A 6894-nucleotide genomic window follows, 5' to 3' on the forward strand; every position below is an offset into this window, starting at 1 on the left:
GATTAATTCAGCAAGGTAATCTTTTCCTTTCCTTTTTCTTTTTTTTTTCTCCCCTCCTCTCTCCCTTTTCTCCCCTCCATTCTTTAGTTAATGAAATGTGCTCCTTGAAGTGTCAACTGTGGAGCTTTGCATGTAGTTTGGTGACATTTTTAAACCTATTTTGTTGACGTGGAGAAGAAAGGCTCCTTGGGGACATCCATCAGAGCTGGCGATGCAGCAGTGCGGGGTGACAGGGACAGTCCCATGGATGGCCATGACTTGGTCACCGGCCCTGCTGCTTGTCCCCAGGTCTGCTGCTGCCATGCCCAGCACATGGTATGAGGCTGAAATCCGGGGCACGCACATGGCTGCTCGTCCAGCCTATAAATAACTTCCATAAAAATCCTCTTCCCAGCCTTTTTGTGTGCAGCCAAACCCTGCCAATGGGAGAGGAGACGGCATCTATTTTATGGGCAGCTGGAAGCAGGCTTTGCATTTTTCTGGCTCATGTAATCCCACAGGTACCCTCATTTCTTCTCTTTTTCAACAGCCTTTTGCTTCACGTTCCTCCCAGCCACATTCAATTATGGCCTCCCCTCCTGCTGGCCAGGAAAGGAGAGGGGAGAGGGATGGAGAGAAGGAAAGAGAAACAAGGAAGGTGCAGTGTCAGTTTGTGCCTCGTCCTGGGAAGCCTGGAGAGATACACAGATTGCTGCCTGGTAATGACTGCCTTTATTAGCCTCATTACTTTTACTGACTGCACTGAGGAGCTATTGGGATCCTCTGGGTGTTCCTGGTGGCCAGGTGTTCTCATCTTCCTGTCACCGTGGGCTGGTGTGATCCCCATGTGATGCTGAGTGCTGCCAACTCGTGTCTTTTGAGCCTACGTGGCAAGGAATTCCTCCCAAATCTGCTGCAGCCTTTGAGTTAACCAGCCTGTACACTGCAGGCATCCCTTATTGCTTGTATGATGGACAGTGCCACTGTACCCTGCAGCCATGTCCCCCCATGCTGCATCAGACCCTCAGTTCTCCTTGCCTAGGGGTCTGCTGTGGTCGCTGCCCCATTGCAGTCTGTACTCTGCTGTTGGTTGGTGAAGGCGATGGTCCCCGTGGGCTGGTGAGAAGGAAGGAGAAAATACAGGAAAAGGGAAGAGAGGGAAAAAAAAAAAAAAGAAGAAATCAATTTAGTTGCAATAAAGCCTCTTACAGTATTAGCATCTAATCCACAAATACACAAACACACAGAGGGAGTCCTTGGAATAAAAGCATTTAATTACGCTGTTTGCTCAAAGCTGGCTCAGAATGGTCTGACATGATGGCGAAGCAGGCATAGCAGGACCCAGGGAGATGCTGGGACCTTCCCTTTTGCTGCAGGCCATGCAGCAGTGCTGTTCCCCTCCACGGGGACATGGGTCACCTCTCTGTTCACCTCCAGATCTCCCCAGGGTCCCTGTGGGGGACACCTGTGGGTTCTGAGAAGGTTGGAATGAGTTCTCCTGGCCGGGACAGCACCGTGGGCATCATGGGGCTGTTTGCTCTTTCTTCCTCTCCTTTTCTCACTTCCTTGCGGGAGGGGTCTGTGGGGGGGCTATAATTCTTCTCCACTCCTGTTTGATCTGCCAGCAGGCTCAGCAGGGGAAGACCCTGCCTCGGCAGGCTGCCCATGAGATAAAAGGCACAGAAGGCCCAGCCAAGACATTTTTTCCACTGTTCCCCCACCCGTTCACTCCTTCCTCCATCCCCCCGGTTTTCTTGGCAGAGGACGAAACAGGAAAATGAGCGTACGCCTTTCAAAGCCCTTCTTCTTTCAATATTGAACAGGGCCTGGATCCCCTTCTGGATGCTGGATTGCTGGCATTCCCGCTCCCCACACAGCCTAAACTGTAACAGCTGAGGGCTGAGGGTGACAGCCGGGGGCTGCCAGCATGTACCCCAACTGAAGGCAAAATCCAGTTGGAAAGAGCTGCCCAAAGTTAGCATGGCTCTTTTTCCCTGAGGTGCTCACCGGGATGCAGGAATCCCATCCTGCCCCAAGTAGGGATTATAACCATGGCGAGACCTGGCAGGGCACAGCCCAGCTCCGCCGGCTGCTTTGGACCCAGCTGATTGTTTCACTTTAACGTTTTCCAGAGAGTTTCTTTTGATGTCACCCTTTTCTATTTGATTTTTTTTTTTTTTAAAGATGATAATGATCTTCCATTTCTAAATGAAAAGTCATTTGGCACTCATGGGGAAAAAAAAAAAAAAAGATTTATTTTTTCATTTAAAGCTGTTGAAACAGGATAGTTAAACCACTGCATGTCTTTGTTTTTTTTTTTTTTTCCCCACAATATTTTTGAAAATTCCTCTGAAGTGACTTTTTCTTGGGAAGTATTTTGATGAACTGGCATTTTTTGGGTGAAAAAGTGTTTCCGTTCAAAGTGCCTGACCATATTGAGGCAAAGGGCAGGAGCAGAGGGGCCTGATGCAGAGAGGAGGGAGGTGGGCAGAGGCAGAAGCCTGATTTTGGCATTTCTCTGATTGTCTGGAGAAGTTGATCTTCCTGGAGTATATGTGGAAGCATGTGGAAGGCAGGTGGCAGCAAGAAAGGCTTCAGCAATGGCAAAGCATGCCTGACCAATCTGGTTGCCTTCTAGGATGGAGTGAGATGGCACTGGGGGACAAGGGAAGAACAACAGATGCCATCTACATGGACTTGTGCAAGGCCTTTGGTCTGGTCCCTCACAACATGCAAGCCACTAAACTGGGGATGTGGATTTGACTGATGAACTGTTAGAGGGACAAATTATTAGAATGGCGGAATCGTAGGATCATTAAGGTTGGAAAGGGCCACTAAGATCATCTGGTTCAACTGCCAACTCATCCCCACCGTGCCCACTAACCCACGTGCCTCAGTGCCACATCTCCATGGTTCTTGAACACCTCCAGCACAGTGACTCCATCATATCCCTGGGCAGCCTGTGCCAATACTTGACCACTCTTTTGGAGAAGAAATATTTCCTAAAATCTGATTTGAAATTGGCTGGATATCCACATGCAAGAGGTTATAGTCAGTGGCTCAATGTCCAGGTAGGAACCAATAACCAATGGTGTCCCTCAGGAGTCTGTGCTGGCACCCATACTATTCAATGACTTCACCAGTGACATGGACAAGTGATTGTCCCCTGCTGCTCTTCCCTCATGAGGGCCCACTTGCAGTACTGCACCAAGCTCTAGGCCCTCGGTACAGGAAGGACATGAACTTGTTGGAGCTGATTCAGAGGGGGCCGTAAGGATGCTCAGAGAGCTGGAGCATCTCTGCTATGAGGACAGGCTAAGGGTTGAGCTTGTTCAGGCTGAAGAAGTATCATGGAAGACTTTATAGATTCCAGTATGTAAAAGGAAGTTAAAAGAAAGGTGGAGAAAGAAATGCTCCCTCAGAGGAGCTCCCTAAGTTATATCTGAGCCCTCTCACTGGCTGCTTTTTGGTGTGCCACATTGATTCAGTGTTGCTCAGGTTTATTAACCATTGTCAGGGAGGGCAGAACAACAGGCTTACAAGAGCCTAAGTGCATCACAGCAATGCTATCATCCCTCACCACCAAATTCATAATCTCTGTGAAAAATTAGAGCAAGCCAAACTGACAATCCCTATTCTCCTCAAGCCCTGAAAGCAAGGCCTTAGTTATTTCACCTTTCTTTAAATCTTTAATCCTACCCTCACCAGCCACCTCTGATTCTTCCTGACCACAGAATTTGGATGCACACATGCTTTCAAATGCTGGTGCAGGCAGCAGCGCTCCTGCAGAATCCAACAGCTTTGAATTGCTGCATGGTTTTTGGGGTGCTGGATGGTTTTTGGGGTGTCCCATACCAGCAGATCCTTGGTGACTGGGACACTTCCTGTGGTACCAGCAGGTGGTGGTGATGTATAACTGATACCTCACTGCCTTTTTTTCTCGGAGGCTTTTAATGTCGTGCTAGCAACAGGCTGGCACTGGACTTTCCATAGGCACTTGCCCCATGGTAAGGCATTTCCTTCAGTCCTTCCTGAGCTGGACGCAGGCACTTGCTTCTTTCTCTTGGTCTCCAGCTCATGCCACTGCCAGACAGCAGCAATCATCTGGAGGGAAAACGGGCAAAACCTCTTATCATGCCTGCAGGTCTGGCTGACACAGTCTTTCCACTCTCTGATTGTGTTTAATACCTTCCATTTCACATCTTTCAGCACTTCATGATAGAAGTGAAAACTGTAATAGCTCTAATAACACCAGCTCTGAAGGGACATGTGGGGGTAACGGTGGATGAAGGATAAGGACAGGGCAGCAGGGAGGACTTCTTGCTGGGGGTCAACACCCTCTCTGCGTTTAATCCCACAGATGATGAGGATTCGAGCTTCAGCTGAGATGTTTGGGGCACATTCTGTACTCAGGAGCTGCTGTGATGTACGTGGGGTACATAGGCATGAGTAAAATGCCAAGACAGGATGCCCTCATCCACCCTCTCAAGTTGAAAAACAATTCCCAAGCTCTCACCTTCCAGGTGTTTTTTGGGCTAGCTGTTGGCATCTGGGGCAGAGACTAGGAGAGACCTAGGGAAAACTCATTCTTTCTCCCATTGTGTTCTGCTGCTGAACTGAATGCTACAGAAAACAGGGAGATGTGCTGGAGGAGGAATTGGAGAGATCAGGAGCAGGACTGCAGAGATGTTTGGCCTCAAGAAGTTGAGACGGGCAGAATAGGGGTAGGGGGAGGAGGACACATGGTCCAGGAGCTCCTCAATCTGTGGGAACATGACTGGCAGAAACTTGCTTCCCTAGAGACACCAAAGGTATTTCCACACTCAAAATCCCAAATGCCCCTTAACAGCCCTGCTCTGCATAGGGAACATTTTACTCCTTGCTGTGTTTATGTTCACGTGTTTAACTCTGACCTTGGATCAATTTCTTGCTTAAAGTTATCCATTTTCTGTGACAAGGGACTCTGGGATGATGAAAAATTGACATGGTATAATAGCAGAGCCTCTGGATCTGTAGCCAGTCTCTCCTGCAGTGTGGAAATAAAGTGCTCGAAGGTTGTAGAACGGCCAGGAGTCTCTCATTATATATGTATATATATGTAAACATGTACTGGGATGTATATGTGTGTGGCTCCATACATACACGTATTAATATTCTCCACCAATTTCATTGCAGCATCTGGCCTTCAGAAACAAAGCTCCTTGTGCCAGGGGCTAATGGGAGATGTTTTTATTTGTCCTTGTTATAAAATAGGTATCTCCATATTAACTTTGCAGGGCATTATATTGATGTAGTGCAGTAAACTTTATGGCTGATTTCACAACCCTGTTAAGTGCATCGTCTTAGACGGTAATAACCAGCCAGGAAGACAAGAAAAGCCCTTGCAAATGATACACTGCTTGGGGAGCAGAGAGGTGATGCTGTTCCTGTGGGGTACCCAGAGAAAGCAGGATGCTCCCCACATTCTGGGAAGGATTTTGCTCTCCTGAAGTTTCCCAGAGACACACAGTGATTGAATGCCCCCAGTTTCTATCTGTCTGCTCAGGCAGCTGTTTGCTCTCCTCCCTCCCTGCCTTCCTTGCCCCCAGTAAATTCAATGTGAGGCACACGTGTCCGCCAGTCACAGATAACTGCTTAGCTTAAATCCTGCTCGAGTTCCCTTCATTTATCTGTTAAATGGGATCTTGGTTATAAATAGAGTCCTGTGGTCACGGGGGCTGATTTGGGCAGGGGTTTGTTTGGGAAGGAGTTTTACAAAAATCCGAGCAAATTGTTAGGAGAAGCTGAGAGATAATAACAAGGAAAATGATATTAAACTGACTTCACTGCTCGTCCCACATCCAGCTGCCAGCAGCCTATGGGGATAATTCAGATCTCAGGCAGACAAGACAGTACAGGTGAAAGCAGATTGGGTATGAAGTGTGCTTGCAGAGGCTGGAGTAGGAAAAGAGTTCTTGGTCATGAATTCAGCATCTGCAAAAGACAACTGGCCAGATGGGCTGTGTGGGTCCATAGCTTGTACAGGAGATAAGCCCCACTGATGCTCCATCTCTCCAGAACTGTACAGACACTTGGAATATTAAAGGAACCCAAAAATCTCATTCACCGGGATCTTCATAGGATCATAGAACCATAGAAGGGAGGTCTTCTGTTCCAACTCCCTTGCAGTGAGCTTCATCAGTGCAGCTTCATCAGATGCTCAGAGCCCTTCCAGGCTGACCTTGGGTGTCTCTAGGGATGGGGCATCCACCACCTCTCTGGAAAACCTGCTCCAGTGCCTCACTACCCTTACCTTAAAGAAAACATTTTTTCTTATATCTTGACATAGAATAAAACTTACACAGGGAAATTAATCCTCTGGATAGGACAGCTGGTCACTGCTGGTGATGGGAGCCTCCACCACAAGTGTTCTTACTGTGTAAAATGCTGTCTGGGTTCTTACAAACGACCTGGCTGAGAGATGGACCTGCCGGCAGCCTGAGGTCACCATTCCTGGGGCCTGTCTTCAGGATATAGAATCATAGAATCACTGAGGTTAGATCATCACTGAGATCATCCACTCCAACCCCAACCTGTCCCCACCGTGCCAACTAACCACGTCCTTCTGTGTCACATCTCCACACCTCTTGAAAACCTCCAGGGATGGTGAATGGTGTGGAGCAGGTGGGAAGAGTAAGATGCAGTTTGACAGAAGGCAATTTGGGTAAAACAGCACCGGGAATGTGGGAGCAGGTCTGTTTACAGCCTGGAAACACCTCCACTGGGAGTGCAAGGGAGACTTTGGAGCTGATACTTTTGGACAAGAGAGGCAGAGAATTTGATCTGCTAACAAACGGGAACTGGCAGAGCTGAGAGTTTTTGCTCTGATTGCCTTGCTTCCTCTGAGCTCGGCTATGGCTTTTTTACTTCTCCTTT

The 6894-nt window shown here is 48.2% G+C and overlaps 1 protein-coding gene across 5 annotated transcripts in view; it reads right to left on the bottom strand.

Moving 5' to 3' along the window:
* Positions 1-6894, bottom strand: part of UBAP2 (ubiquitin associated protein 2) — a 583216-nt gene that overhangs the window by 207599 nt on the left and 368723 nt on the right. The gene's annotated exons all lie outside the window — the stretch shown is intronic.

This window comes from Meleagris gallopavo, chromosome Z, assembly GCF_000146605.3.
Source record: "Meleagris gallopavo isolate NT-WF06-2002-E0010 breed Aviagen turkey brand Nicholas breeding stock chromosome Z, Turkey_5.1, whole genome shotgun sequence".
In the NCBI taxonomy this organism is placed as follows: Eukaryota; Metazoa; Chordata; class Aves; order Galliformes; family Phasianidae; genus Meleagris; species Meleagris gallopavo.